Raw genomic sequence first — 16152 nt, 5'->3', positions numbered from 1 at the left:
CTCCCACATCTGAGAGGCGTCCCATATAACTGACTAAAGGCCCCCTTACATCAGCAATTGATTGCAGCAATCGTGCAATTGTGTATAAAAATCTTTCCCTTTTTCAATCGATTGTGGCAATTCTGCAATCGATTGAAAAAGGGAAAGATTTTTATATACAATCGATTGCAAATTGCACGATTGCTGCAATCAATTGCTGATATATGGGGGCCTTAACATCCAAATGGGAATGAGCCCCAAAGCAGTTAGTAAGATCTATGCGTTGATGAAAACACACTGATACTTCTTAGTAAATGCATGTAGCCATAGAGATCATAGGCCCTGATTCAGAGCTGCTCGTAAGCAGCCGCTCGTTCGTTCTGACCGATGTTCGCACATCTGCGCATGCGTACGTATTTTAATACGCATGCGCGAACCAGTCAGTGCTACCGAAAATCGTTTGTTCGCTATATAGCGAATGCCTGCTATTTTGAGTGACAGAGGGAGGCGTATGTGGGTGGTAACAGGGGAAGGTGCTTGAAAACGGGGGTGTGGAATTAGATCGCAGGCGTGCTTAAAGGTCAAAACGGGCGTTTTAAGGGAGTGCATAATTAATACAGCACCGTCATTGACCACGTCACTGGTTTTTTTTTTACTCCGAAATGCTCGCAAAATAGCGGTTGAAAAAACCAGCCACAAGAATAGCGAGCAGTTCATACGCTGTTCGATGTACTCGATTAATCTAATAAATAGCGGACATGACGTAGGATGCGAGCGGCCAGGGGGCGTTTTTAACAAATAAACGAGCGTATGTTTTGCTCGCTCGTTCAGACTTAGAGGTGTGAACAGACTGCAATTTGCGAACGGATCATTTGAATAGCCAGCCCCTTGTTTTAGAACGAACGACTGCAAATAGCGAGCGGCTCTGAATCAGGCCCATTGTGCCTTATACCCAATGCAGGGAAATTATACTAATGATCCCATTTGAAAATATATATTTGTGTATTATTTTTTGTATAACAGCTTCACAATGTGAGTAAGGTGCAATCAGGGAGATTATTAGACTCTTCAGGGAGTCAGGGAGATTGCTGCTATTTCAGGGAGTCTCCCGGACAATCAGGGAGAGTTGGCAAGTATATATATATATAAAATGTGTGTATAAAATCTTTATCCTCATGCAGATTCACACACGGTTCCAGGACTAGAAGTTTAGAGTCAGCCGTTTCCTGAACTGTTTTTATATCTCGGATTTTCTCTTTGTATTTTATCCAATTTCTCATTTGCTGGGACCATAAACCCGACCAAACACTCCAGTTTCAGGAAGGCAAATCCCCACCTAACGTCCATGAGGTGGAGTTATAAGAGAACTATACAGCAGAACCTGAGAAATACAGGTCTCTCATTACACGGTCTGATAATATTAATGACACAACTGGAAATGTGCAATTCCGATCAGCAGGAATTTGATGGCCCTTTAATCCGCCACTCTCTGCCGTACCCAGCGCAGGCCCATAATAATGTGTCTGCGGAGGAGGAATTTCCACAACGACGGATTAGTACATTGGTGAGACTCCCATTAACCCCGCCAGAGCCCCCCTGACATTATCAGAATGAAGCTGTGACCCCCACGCGGGTGGCGTTATGAGGCGCGACACCGTTCCCAGCTCTGCGACCTCACAGCCGCCATCAGGGAGCAGCTGGCTCAGAGGTTAGAGACGCTGACAGTGGGGCGCGTGATATACGGGAGGCCCTTCATTACACCTCACCGCTTGTTCCCTGCGACCTTGGACCTGAAGTAATGGCTGACACCGGCTACGCAGGAGGCCCGGGAGACTCGGGGCACAGGAGAGAGCGACACGTATCAGATTGTAAGCTCAGTTGGGCAGGGAGTCTATGAAGAAAGCTGAGTGCGCTGCCGCTTTAGAAGACTAATAATAGTGTTTGTGCTGTATGTGATTGTCTTCTCACGAGCGGTTAACCCGCGAGTAACCACATTCTGGCTGCTGAGTAATAGAAGACATGAGAAGCCAGTTATGAATTACCTGGGGCAGAGGTTGGGGGAATGTTCCATATGGAAAGCATCATGTACAAATAGCACAACATCGTTAAATGTGCATTAAGTGCTCCCTCATTATACCGGCCCCCATTATGATGCCACCAGGAGTTATATCCTCTGCACAAATCTGCATTGAAATATATATATATATATATATATATATATATATATATATATATATATATATATATATATATATATATATATATATTAGTTTCCATGCACATTTATTGCTGCTTGTGCATTATGGGCCTGGCCACGCGCAGCTCCTTATGCGCTGAAGGCAGATATCTTGTGCTTATGGGACTTTGGGCCTGATTCAGAGCCGCTCGTAAGCGGTCTCTCGTTCGCTCCGAGCGATGTTTGCCCAACTGCGCATGCGTACGGATCGCTATACGCATGCTCGAACCAGTCAGTGTGGTCGAAATTCATGTGCTCGCAAAATACCGAATGCCTGATAATTTGAGTGACAGAATGAGGCGTATGTGGGTGGTAACGGGGGAAGGTGCTTGAAAACGGGGAGTGGAGATCAGAACGCAGGCGTGCTTACAGGTCAAAACGGGCGTTTTATGGGTGTGCATAATTAATACAGCAGCGTCATTGACCACGTCACTGGGTTATTTTATAGTCAGAACTGCTCGCAAGATTGCGGTAGGAAAAACCAACCACAAGAATAGCGAGCAGTTCATACGCTGGTCGATGTACTCAATTAATCTAATAAATAGCGGACATGACGTAGGATGCGAGCGGCCAGGGGGCGTATTTATCCAAAAAACGACCGCAAGTTTTGTTCGCTCGTTCAGACCTAGAGGCGTGAACAGACCGCAAAGAGCGAACGGTTCATTTGAATAGCCACCCCTATTTTCTGGACGAGCAAGCGCTAATTGCGTCCGGCTCTGAATCAGGCCCTTTATGCGTCTTAATGCCCGCACATCACTCGACTTTTTCCATCCACAAGCGCAGAGGTCATTGTACGCTTGCACGTACCCCATGCTGGGTGTAAGTGACCAATCTGGAACCCGCCCCCCCCATTGGCATAAGCACGGCTCAGAATAGGACACAGCGCTGTCTGCGCGGCCAGGACACTACAGGAAAGTGCAGCAGAAATCTGGGACGTCTGCAATATATGTTACATATTCTGCGTCCCGGTCGCACCCCCCACTTTGTGCGTCCGTGCTTCAGTCGTCATTATTAGTATCTGCACTTACAGCTGCCGCATGCCGGGTGCGAGAGACCCGTCTGAAACAGGGGGACCCAGCTGTGTGGGAGCAGCTTAAGCAAGCGGGGAAACCTCGATGCCCGCCCACAACACTCCCATGACGCTCCCATCAGGAACAGCAGATCTTGATACTTGCCAGTCGCCGCTCAGGAACGTCTGCTTCACGTTGGTCTGCATTCGCACAAGATGTGAGGAGGACTTGCCTACTTTGTGGCACCGTGAGGAGCACGCACGCACCATGTTTTCTGAGTCAGACACATGCACAGTCAGTTACGAAATTGGGAGATGCGTCCGTTTTGGCAGATGCGTCAAACTCAGAATGACCCTGACCCCACTATGAGAGGTCGGGAGGGGCTGGGCTGCACATCCTAATATTACACATGATAATAGGTGCTACCATGCTGAGACCTGTAGTTCTATAGCAAAAAAAAAAGAGGAGAGAAGCAGGTGCACACTATAAGCACTAATGATCAAAAAGTCTATAATAGACTGCAATAATTAACATGGTTTAAATGTAAAGTTTCCCCTATGAGAGCTATTTATCATTATGGGCTGCCCATAGACAATGAGGGTCATTGCGTTGGGGAAGCAATCGGGAAGCCGACTGCCTATATACCGGCAGCCGACTTCCCGACTGTCCTAGATGTAGACGCCCGCATTTCCCTGACGCCGGGAGGCCGGCACCCGGCATCACAATCGTAGTGATGCCGGGCACCGCGAGCGGACAGCCGCGGGGGGGGAGGGTTAGGTTTCGGGCTCCCGGGGGGGACTTAGGGTTAGGCAGCCCCCCGGGAGGGTTAGGGTTAGGCTATTGGGAGGGAGAGTTAGGGTTAGGCACCCCCCCGGGGGACTTAGTTTAGGCAGCGGGGAAGGGGGTGGGTAGGGTTAGGCACTTAGAGGGGGGATTAGGGTTAGGCACTTGGGGGGGAAGTTAGGGTTAGGCACCCCTAAGGAGGGTTAGCGGGGTTAGGTTAGGTTAGTGGATACTTACCTATCCACGATCAGGATTTCCAGCGCTGTCGGGCTTCCGCTGCGTCGCACTCTGCTCCTGTCGGGCTGCCGCTGATGGGAATCGAACTGCCGGCCGCATACCCATTCCTTGCGTTGCTGTGTACATGTGTGAGCTGCCTTGTAGGGTAACAGGAGTGCAATAGAACTGAAATCCTGGACTTGTGCCGTCAGTCCCACTGCTACACAAATAAGCTAAATTAAAAGCATTTATAAATGAAAATATAGCAGCAGATATCACATGGAAGATGATTTATTTCTACACAAAATACTGCAGATCTGGGGTACGGGGGACAGGGCCATTAGGAGGCAGCCTCGTTACTGTTATACATATTGTGGACTGATTTAGCGCCCTATAAGTTGTATGCCACATAAATTGCTATAATAATAATATGGGTTAGTATGCACATAGTCCACAGGCCGGGCTGTCCTGCGGCTGGCACCTGTTTGGCTGGCACCGGCTTTATGGCGAGTGCATAATTGAGGCCAGCTGCCTAATACCATCATTATTACCAGGGAACAGTTGTCTCTCTACAGTTCGTTATTTAAAGCTCAGAAACGTCAGCTAATTAGAGGATTTGGGGAATTGATAATGTCCAGATTCAGTTGCTTTAATAAAATCATTCATATGTAAAAGATGTGATTACCCGAGCAGCCGGCTGGTACGGAGAACACCCCCCGATATCCCGAGTACTCGCCCCGTGTCAGAGCCTTCCATATGCCACCATTATACGCCGGCCCGGGTGTCAGAGCCAGAACGTCCGTGGATGCTGTAGATTTGCACATGAAATCCTCTCATTAATAATGACCCCTATTTTTATAGCCTCATTACGTTCTGTGATTGCAGAAGGCCTGTGAATGATGAGTGGTGTGTTCTGCATTTATAGATGCCTAGATTTCTGATTATGTTTATTACAGACATCACACAATTACTCCTGGACTGAAGCCCTGTCTGTTTTCGTAGCAGTGATATTATTTGCATTATATGTAAATTATATGTAAATGATGCCGTTTATTACACTGTCATGTGATAAGAAATCTTATGCTTAGTTATTAACTCTGTCTATAGAAAGAGGTAACTGCACCAAGCCCATGCATAATCCTGGCGTAGTGATTTGTATATAGGGGCTTATTATCTACCTGGTCTTACCCTTTAGCAGTTCCTGCGCCCTGTTAGAGAAGTGCTCTGCAGCGCTCTTTTCCACTGACGATAATCACACTGTATCAATGCACCAGTAACAATCCCATGTCCATCCATGATTCAGCCCTTCAGTCGCCCATCCCTAATTCATACCTCCCAAATTTGAGCATATCCTAACCCCATCGCTGTGGAGGATAAGCCCCACAAAGCCTGATTCTAAATCAGGTGTAATGACTATATCCCTGCTGCTAGAAATGATGTGCGTGCAGGTGAGTTGTATCGGCACGCTTCAGCAGATGGCTCAGACTATGAACAGCCCAGTTATTGTACGAGTGGTGTTGGTTTATTGAAGTATAGTAGGTACAGCCGTACTCACTGTTGCATGCACACTGGTGATGGAGCGGAGGTTGAGCGGTATTGGGTCCTATACAGCTCACCAGTAGGTGAGTGTATGCTGCAAACAGGTAGTGGTGCAGGGATGCTGGAACAGCTTTAAATGCAGATATTAACCGGGAGGGCTAAGTAGGAAACTTCTGTCTCCCACCATGTCACTCTACAGAGTAAACACAAGATGGCCCCTGCACATGCTCAGTAGTGACTTCTGTGGCCATCTTGGAACAGGGCATGAAGCCTTCCTGGAGGGACAGGAAGGCTGAAGTATGCGCAGTAGCACACTCCTCTTTCAACACGTGCAAATGTTAGATGGTTATGAAGTGCGCATGTATCTAAGTTGCTAAAAAGCAGTTGCACAGCGCATGCGTCCCACACATAGGCGCATGGAAATGTATTATAAGTGTACTGGGCGTTCCTGGGAGGTGGCAATTCAGACGCACGGAGATGCACACTGACTGGCTTGTCATGGGAGTGTCGAGGTCGTTTCGCAAAAAATGGTTGCAAACTCAGATACTTAATTGCTCACATTAGAGGCCATTCTCTATCGGAGGACCTGCACCTAGCGTGGGGCTGGTGCAAGTTTCAGTGATGCGACCGATGGCTTGCTTCGAAAGAAGCACTTAGCGGGACCGCAGCTTCTGAAGATGCACAAAGTGGGCGCCCCAGTCCTTGCACAGTCAGAAGCACGCTTGTACACCATGCGAAGGGCTGAGACCAGCAATCGCGACTTCGGCAAAAGGAGTGTGCGACTGAATCAGCCCCACAGAGCGGAGGATGACCTTCCATCTTCTGGTCTTCATCGAGTATAGTCCAGCGGGTGACAAGAACCACCAGTGCGCTCGGTAGACTGGCGCTGATCGTTACCTCTATAGATGCTGCAATACTGTGTTTCTCGTTAGTAATAATGACTACTCTATGGGAAATATGGGGGCAAATATTTTTAATTATTACAAAACAGACAGTATACTTGGGGGGGGGCACAATTATTATTTATTATTACAAAAGTTGCACAGGTAACATTAAGAGACAGGGGGCACATATTACATTGATTAATACAGTAAAAGGGGGCATACATTAGTTTTATTAAACTATATGAGGTACATTTTCTTTATTACCCTGGTACCCACCTGGGCCACCCGGCGTCTGTAGCTACTTAGCGCTGGCCTGGGCATCCCAAGGCGCCGCAGTTTGTCTTAAACCGCATACGATTCAGGTGTTTGAAATCATTGCACATCGCCAATGGGTTTGAGTTGCAACCCTCCAGACCTCTGAATAATAATAAATCTGGCCATTTGGTGGGCAAAATTGACGGTGATGATCGGCGACTTCAAACTCGCAGGGGATAAAAAAAAACACTTGAAAAATGTGTCTCCTAAAGTTTGTAAATAACCCGTAAATATGGGGAAAATTAAATGTAATAAATAACTACATGTTTGTTCCGACAAGCAGCGGCCGATGTCACGGGAACGTCGTAAAGAAAGGGCTTTTAGTTTCTTGAGCATAAACAAATTTGGGCGCAGTGTTTATATTAGTGTGAATATTCTTCACATGATACTTCCTATTAGGAAAAGCCGGCTTCACACGAGTTGTACTTAACCCTTCAGCTGCTGTTCTGTGCGTAATAATTGGGTCACTCTCTGAGGTTATTACAGGCCACAGTGGCCTACAAGGTGGCATACATGGCGCACTGGCCGCCCCTTGCTGTGCTCTGCTCCCCCCTGGCACAGAAATGGTCTCCTCACGACGTCTGCCCATGAATCGCTCAGCAGTCACTCAGGTTTACGAGCTGGCGACTGATTGATGCTGAAATGCAGGTTTCCTTAAACTCACAGTCAGTTTTCTTCTCAGCGGCTGAAGGTCCCTCAGTGCTGAGATCTTGTGATAAAACGCGTAAGAGGCAGAAATCTCACGGGTGATAAATAAGAATGATGACCGGTGTCATTACCAGGGAGGCAGAAACATGGCAGACATCCACCAGCACAGTGCTGCCCCTCTATGATAACACTTATCCCGTCTCCTGACAGCAGCCTCTGTCTCTGGTGCCTCATCCATAAACGCTGCACCTGCTGGACGACAGTCACATCCCTAGCTGGGGCTACATGTCCCAGCATCGCCTCTATACCCCCAAACTGTACCCTAAAACTGTACAACCTCAAACTATACCCCCAAATTATACCTTCAACCTGTACTCCCGAACTATACCACAAACTATCTATACCCCCAAATGATACCTTCAACCTGTACTCCCAAACTATACCACAAACTAACTATACCCCCAAATTATACCTTCAACCTGTACTCCCGAACTATACCACAAACTAACTATACCCCCAAATTATACCTTCAACCTGTACTCCCAAACTATACCACAAACTAACTATACACCCAAATTATACCTTCAACCTACCTGTACTCCCAAACTATACCACAAACTATACCCCCAAATTATACATTCAACCTGTACTCCCGATTTATACCACAAACTAACTATACCCCCAAATTATACCTTCAACCTGTACTCCCGAACTATACCACAAACTAACTATACCCCAAAATTATACCTTCAACCTGTACTCCCGATTTATACCACAAACTAACTATACCCCCAAATTATACCTTCAAACTGTACTCCCGAACTATACCACAAACTAAGTATACCTCCAAATTATACCTGCAACCTGTACTCCCGATTTATACCACAAACTAACTATACCCCCAAATTATACGTTCAACCTGTACTCCCAAACTATACCACAAACTAACTATACCCCCAAATTATGCATTCAACCTGTACTCCCGCACTATACCACAAACTATACCCCCAAATTATACCTTCAACCTGTACTCCCGAACTATACCACAAACTATACCCCCAAATTATACATTCAACCTGTACTCCCGATTTATACCACTAACTATACCCCAAAATTATACCTTCAACCTGTACTCCCGATTTATACCACAAACTAACTATACCTCAAAATTATACCTTCAACCTGTACTCCCGATTTATACCACAAACTAACTATACCCCAAAATTATACCTTCAACCTGTACTCCCGAACTATACCACAAACTAACTTTACCCCCAACTTATACCTTCAACCTGTACTCCCGAACTATACCACAAACTATACCCCCAAATTATACCTTCAACCTGTACTCCCGAACTATACCAAGAAACTAACTATACCCCCAAATTATACCTTCAACCTGTACTCCTGAACTATACCACAAACTAACTATACCCCCAAATTATACATTCAACCTGTACTCCCGATTTATACCACTAACTATACCCCAAAATTATACCTTCAACCTGTACTCCCGATTTATACTACAAGCTAACTATACCTCAAAATTATACCTTCAACCTGTACTCCCGATTTATACCACAAACTAAGTATACCCCAAAATTATACCTTCAACCTACCTGTACTCCCGAACTATACCACAAACTAACTATACCCCAAAATAATTTGTATCCGCAAACTGACCTCTGTTCTTCCTATTGTAGAAGTATGAGGGGTAAAGAAAAGAGGGGAGCAGATAGAGGAGGGTACTGGAGATATACATGTACAGTATTATTATTATTGTTATATGTACAGTATTATTATATGTACAGTATTATTATTATTATTATTATTATTAATACAGTATTATATGTACAGTATTATTATTTTGATTATTATTATATGTACAGTAATAATAATAATAATAATAATAATAATAATAATAATAATAATAATAATAATAATAATAATAATAATACTGTACTAATAATAATAATAATAATAATAATAATAATAATAATAATAATAATAATAATAATGTAATAATAATAATAATAATAATAATAATAATAATAATAATAATAATAATAATACTGTACATATAATACTGTACAAATAATAATAATATTATTATTATTTTTATTATTATTTTTGTTATTATTATTATTATTATTATTATTATTATTATTATTATTATTATTATTTGTACAGTATTATCATATGTACAGTATTATTATTATTATTATTATTATTATTATTATTATTATTATTATTATTATATGTACATTATTATTATTATTATTATTATTATTATTATTATTATTATTATTAGTATTGTATTATTATAATTATTATTAGAGTATTATTATTATTATTATTATTATTATTATTATTATTATTATTATTATTATTATTATTATTATTATTATTATTACTACTACCACACCCCTACCGTCTCACAGAAGGTTTTGGCTTATGAACAAAACATAATTATATATCCTTGTTCTGTAATTTTCAGTCATCAGAATCATAAAATGGGAATGACCTGGAAATAAGCATGTTCTGGATTTAAGGGGTGAAAAAAGTCCAGTTTTTGGCATTTCTGGTGTGTAAGGGCTCTATTTACTATTGGTGTCAGTGCGCCGGTGGTTACTACTATATTGTGCGAAACGCTGGCATTCTCCAGGCTGTTTTGACGGATATTTGGTTATCAACACGTTAGAAATAGACCTATAATCAGCAGACATTTTCCAGTTGTCACTATGTATCTTTCAGGGGTAGTGCAATGTTCTGCAGTATTCAATAGCATACTTGGACTGGGCTTGGACTGCTAACGCCACTGAAGATAAGGCCCCGTTGAGAATTAGGGGGACTGTGTGTTAGATTCCCTATCTGATACTTTCTGCATTAGGCTTTTCTGTACTGTACATGATATCCACCTTTATACACAGAGCCCAAAATCCCCTAATTAACAGTTTTATTCTTTCTTTTTTTTTCTAACCATGTAAAATAATGTTTCCGTGCTGGCGATGAAAGGAACCTTTTTTATACTTGTACTCAGGCCGCTCAGATGAAATTCATCTATTTTGCTTTAGTCCCTCACAGAACACACAGGAGTTGGCTGATGTTAACAGAAATATTTTCCAGACTGATGAAATATATAAGTATAGTAAAATAGCTGCAAAACGTTCAGCAAGTGCAACAATCGGCCCACATAAAATGTCTAAATAGAAAATGTATTAATCCCTGGGGGGCGGAGGTCTCTGAGAAGGTGGATGCTGGAGCTCGTCCTAAATGCTGTTATTGAGAACAGGTTCCAGCTCCGAATATGTAACACAGTAACGTCAGAGACCTTATTATGTGTACAGACAGTATATTCAGTGACTACGCAATCTGTCCCAAATTCACACTGCACCCCCAACTACATTAACAGAAACCATTTTCCTATCTGGATGGGGTGAGTCCCTCCCTGGGGACCGATTAAAAGTCTCATGTACTTGGAACTCGCACAACAATCAGATATTAGTCCATGCGTGTTTGGTTGCTGTGTGATTCATTTAAACTGTGCTACGATACTCGGTAACTCTGCAAGAGTGCACAGCAAGCATGGCCGCTCTCAGACTGGGGTCAGAACATCGGGCGCCAAAGTGGGAACGCTGGGGCGTACCATGCACCCATGGGTTTGTCCCATAATCAGGGTTTTCGTGTGAAACTCAGGACAGCGGGTAGTTATACTGTAGGCCTCTCTTGTTACCCATAGCAACCAATCAGATTCTACTTAACATTTATCTACCACCTTCTAGAAGATAGCAACTACAATCTAATTGGTTGCTACGGGCAACATCTCCACTTCTAAAAACCCAGCACTATACCTCTAAGAACCTCTATACAAATGCTGCTTTACCAAACTCTCCTTATTTATTAGAGGTGAGCAAAATGTTCCGCAAACTGCTGACCTCAATCATCCCTTTCCTCACAATTTATATTTAGCCTGTGCATATGTGTATTTTCCATATCAGACTCGTTCTAGTCACTATTCCCAGTTTGCTTTCTGCCCGCAGCCATGTTTCCAGGAACGTGTGGCCCCGTAATGGCCGCACTATAGAGCCCCCTCGTGCACCACTCTCTGCTATAGGAGTATGGAGCCTTACAGGGAAAGTTCTCAATGTTTGGGCTCTGGGCCTGATTCAGAGCCGTTCGTAAGCGGCCGCTCGCTCCGTGCGATGTTCGCAAATCTACGTATGGGTCGTAATGCGCATGCGCAAACCAGTCATTGCGGTCGGAAATCGTGCGCTCGCAAAACAGCGAGGGGCTGCTAATTTGATTGACAGAATGTACCGTTTGTGGGTGGTAACAGGGGAAGGTGCTTGAAAACGGGGGAGTTGAGATCCGAACGCAGGCGTGCTCAACGGTCAAAAGGGCGTTTAATGGGAGTGCATAATTAGTAAAGGAGCGTCATCGACCACGTCACTTGGTTGTCTTTTAGCCTGAACTGCTCGCAATGATAGCGGGAAGTAAATCCTACCACAAGCACTGCGAGTAGTTCAGATGCCTTTCGAATGTTCCGATTAATCTAATAAATACCGGAGATGATGCGTACGGCAAAGGGGCGTCTTTACAAAATAGCGAGCACATTTTTCGAACACTCGCTCAGACATAGAGCCGTCAACACACCGCAAAGAGCGAGCACTCAATTTAAATATCCGGCCCCTTTTTTAGAACGACCGTCCGCAAATAGAGTCCGGCTCTGAATCAGGCCCTCTGTTCCTCTGTAATATCTGCGCTGAGTTGGGGAGGTGCACGCTAGGCCCTGTGTTGTCAGCCGAGTGTCATTTGTGAGAATTGGCCGCTACTACTTATCTCCAGGTTCAAACGTCTCTTTTCTCTCCCCCTTTCTGCAGATCTCTGCAGCTGTGGTGCTGTGTAACGTCTCCCCGTTGGGTCCTTACCCAGAAAGCTGCGTACAGTTCATGAACTGACCGAGCGACGCCACTGAGTCACACACAAGGTACGTAGCCGCGCTCCGTGTGCAGCAGGATCATTTTACAGTCTTTCGCTTATTGGTCATTTCCAATGTTTTATACAAGAGTGGAGCTGGCCCAATTCAGCTGACTTCTGGCATCTCTGGTTCTCCTTCATACGGGTTTCCACGGGTGAGATTTCCAGGGGATGAGGGCCGGCCAGTTACCCTTCTAGACGAGCAAAATGGAGTTTTTTGCGGCAGAACAGTACACTATGCGGAGATGAGAAGTTCCGGAGATGCATTACCCCAATTCCACCTTTTTGCGCCCTGTAATATCTGCATTTTTCAGAATTTATAGTGTAGAGACAGATCTGGAATGAGACTGGAGACAGTTCCGTCTGCTTTCCAGCATGATTACAGCAGAATAAGGACGAAGATTATCACTGAGGGGTGAGAGATTGGCCCAGTCTTCCTCTTACTCCAACAGTTGGAAAGTTGAGTTGAATCAAAGGGGGAGATTTATCAAAACTTGGAGATAGATAAAGTACCAAGTAATCAGCTCCTAACTGTCGCTTTACAGGCTGTGTTTGAAAAATGACAGTTAGGAGCTGATTGGTTGGTACTTTGGACCTCATTCAGAGTCGGTTGTAAGCAGCCGCTCGGTCATACGCCTAACAACTGCAAAACTGAAAGAGGAAGCGATCGCATGGCCGAGTGATTGCAGCTAGCGATCGATTCAATCGTCAGTCATTGTCAGTCGCTGTATGCTAATTTTCTTCTGATGGTTACGGCCTCTTGTGTTGTGTGCAAATTACACCAAAAATTACCAAAAAACCGCATAGTGGGCTTGATTCAGAGCCGGAAGTTCTGACCAGAGCGCTCGCTCTGAATCAGGGCCCTCCTACATGAAAATGGAGCGGCCTTATGGACGCTCGCATAGCTGTGGGTTACCACCCACAGCTATAGCGAGCGTCCATGATGATGGTCGCGATGGTCAAGACCATCGCGACCATCGGGCTTGCGACGGAGACCCTGTGGTAGGGTCTCGGTGACCGCAAGCCCTGGAGTGATTTTGGCTCTATCAGAGCCAAAATCACTCCCACTGACATCACTAGTGATGTCAGTGGGGCCGGCTACAGACGGTAGGCGTTCCCATGGGAACGCCTCCGTCTGGCAGGCACGCCCCCCAAAGGGGGCGTGCTGTTACTCAACATCGACAGCACGCCCGCTTTGGTGCGAGACCCGGAGCGACGGAGAGCCCGTCGCTATCCGGGTCTCGCGCCTGCGCAGTGGGGCAACATCGACCCGCTTGCGAGCGTCCTGCGCTCGCGAGCGGGTCTGAATGACCCCCAGAATAAGCCATCCCCCTGAAATATATTTATTCCTATTATTCGCTAAAGCAAACTCAGCTGAATCAAGTACAAGCCAATTAGCAGTGTTATTAGCTACAACAATCGATTATTAGCTGCTTGCATTGTGTGGCACAAAATAGAAACATCACTCCTAACATCAGTAACATTCGATAGTATCGATTGTACTCTGGGGCTTGAGAGAGCACGTACCCAACCTCAAGCTGTACGATCAGCCAGGCCTCTAACCTGCTCGCAGAGTGACGTTTTACTACTTCCGGCCTTCTATGTCGGTCGTAGCAGGTAATTTATGTACGCCCCTAAAACGCCCTGAAAACGGTGAGGAACGCCTGCGTTTTTAGACCACCACCCCCATCAACACCCACAAACGGCCTTTCATGTCAATCAACTCTCGGAAGCCACTTCTTGCTCGTAAGCCGTACGATCGACAGCAGTTTGGATCGCAAGGTCTCGTACACACATGTGCACAACTAACCGTACGCATGCGTGGTTTTTAAACATCGGATGCGTACGACCGAACGGCCGCTTACGACCGACTCTGAATGAGGTCCTTTATCTCTCTCCAAACTGGAATAATCCTGCCCCTTCTTTTCTTTCTTTACACACTCACCTACCTGCTACTTTTCCATACTTTACGTACCTACCATTGTGCCTGCTTCAGAGGTGGACGCAATCCTAATATATATATATATATATATATATATATATATATATATATATGTATATATATATATATATATATATGTAGGGCGATGGTGCAACCATTGTTCATCTGAGAGTGTGTCTCTGTACGCAAGCGTCGGATCTGAGAAGTCGGCGGTGGGCGTCACTGTACAAAAGGTGGCGGCTTCGACATTTGCATATCTTCTCAGACGCAGCAGCCCACCTCTCTCTGCGCTCTCTGGTCACCTGGTAACCATGTGCCAGCCTCATATCCCATCCACACTGGCATCGGCCGGTACACGTGCGCCCGGGGACGGGACTGTGGCTTCCCAGGAAGCAAGGAGCGCCGCTGTTTGTGCAGTAGATCCTCGGCTGAGGAGTCCTGGTTTATAGACAGCCCGGTAGTGCTCGGAGGAACACTGGGGAACTTTACTGCATTTTCTCAGTCTCACACCAGCTCCATAAAAATACTTTCTATGCTCGGCCCTAATTCTCACTTCCAGTATAAAAGTGTTTTATGAGGCGAGGACTCTCGTTGGTTTCACACTGGATAGAGAGCTGGCTGGCTGGTCCCCCACTTGACGGTAGCGTTTCCACTGCCAGAGCCTTGGGCTGTATGGGTGGTCTCCAAACCATGGCGCAGACGCCTCCCTGGCAAATAAAAATCAGGCAGTTAACCTCAACATTGCCAAACTGCCCCCTGACCCATTGGCAGATAAAGGATCAGTCCTCATTATAAAACATTGATGGTGCAACCAATCAGCAATTAGCTTTCATCTACCTCACGTTTAACATTGAAAGCAAATGTCTGATTGGGGGACCACAGTCTAGTGCAACTAGCCAAAGGCAAAGTTACAAAATAACCCTCTGATACAATATATATCTATATAAGGAGACTTGCAAGCTGTGGGTTTGCTGTTACTGCAGCCTATACAGTGCTACAGTATATTACAGAGGAGAACATATTGAGGGGAAGACGGGTGCTATTGCCAGGGAAATGGCTGACTTTGGCTTTGCCCTAGCCGTTAATGAGGGTCACCACTGGCTCAGCTGCCGCAACAATAGTGTAATGGCTACTTGCAGCGATAAGCTTGTGTTAGATAATTCCTTAATGTTAGATATTTAGGGGTATATTTACTAAAGTGAGAAGTTTTTAGAAGTGGAGATGTTGCCCATAGCAACCAATCAGATTCTACTTATTTATCTAGCACCTTCTAGAAGATAATAGCTAGAATCTGATTGGTTGCTATGGGCAACATCTCCACTTATAAAAACCCGCACGTTAGTAAATTAATATCAAGGATGCATAATTTTTTGTAACTACTCTTAGAATAATGGAAGTGAAGTGGAAGCAGCGGGATAATCACTAACAGCTTTGGGAAGAGTCTGAGGTGCCTATTACCTGATTTCAGTGATGCGTCTGTTATTGGGGTGCAGAGTGTTACATCTCCGCACCTGACAAAAGTCCCAAAATGATCAGACCCCGATTTTGTATGGATTGCAGGGTCCATGTTTGCTGCCACGGTCAGGAGTAAGGGCAGTGATGGGCATCAGGATGCCCCGGGGC

At 44.9% G+C, this 16152-nt stretch overlaps 1 protein-coding gene across 3 annotated transcripts in view; it reads left to right on the top strand.

Annotated features, from left to right (window-relative positions):
* The window catches only part of CNTFR (ciliary neurotrophic factor receptor), an 822875-nt gene that overhangs the window by 296022 nt on the left and 510701 nt on the right, over positions 1–16152 (top strand). For all 3 annotated transcript variants that reach the window (XM_088458405.1, XM_088458403.1, XM_088458404.1), the window contains one exon: positions 12491–12597. The gene's annotated coding sequence lies outside the window, so the exon portion shown is untranslated. The remainder of the gene's footprint in view (positions 1–12490; positions 12598–16152) is intronic.

The sequence above is a fragment of the Taudactylus pleione genome, unplaced genomic scaffold (assembly GCF_031769625.1).
Source record: "Taudactylus pleione unplaced genomic scaffold, aTauple2 ptg000830l, whole genome shotgun sequence".
NCBI classification, from domain to species: Eukaryota; Metazoa; Chordata; class Amphibia; order Anura; family Myobatrachidae; genus Taudactylus; species Taudactylus pleione.
Note: the sequence above shows the minus strand (reverse complement) of the source record. Positions and strands in the feature narration are given on the sequence as shown.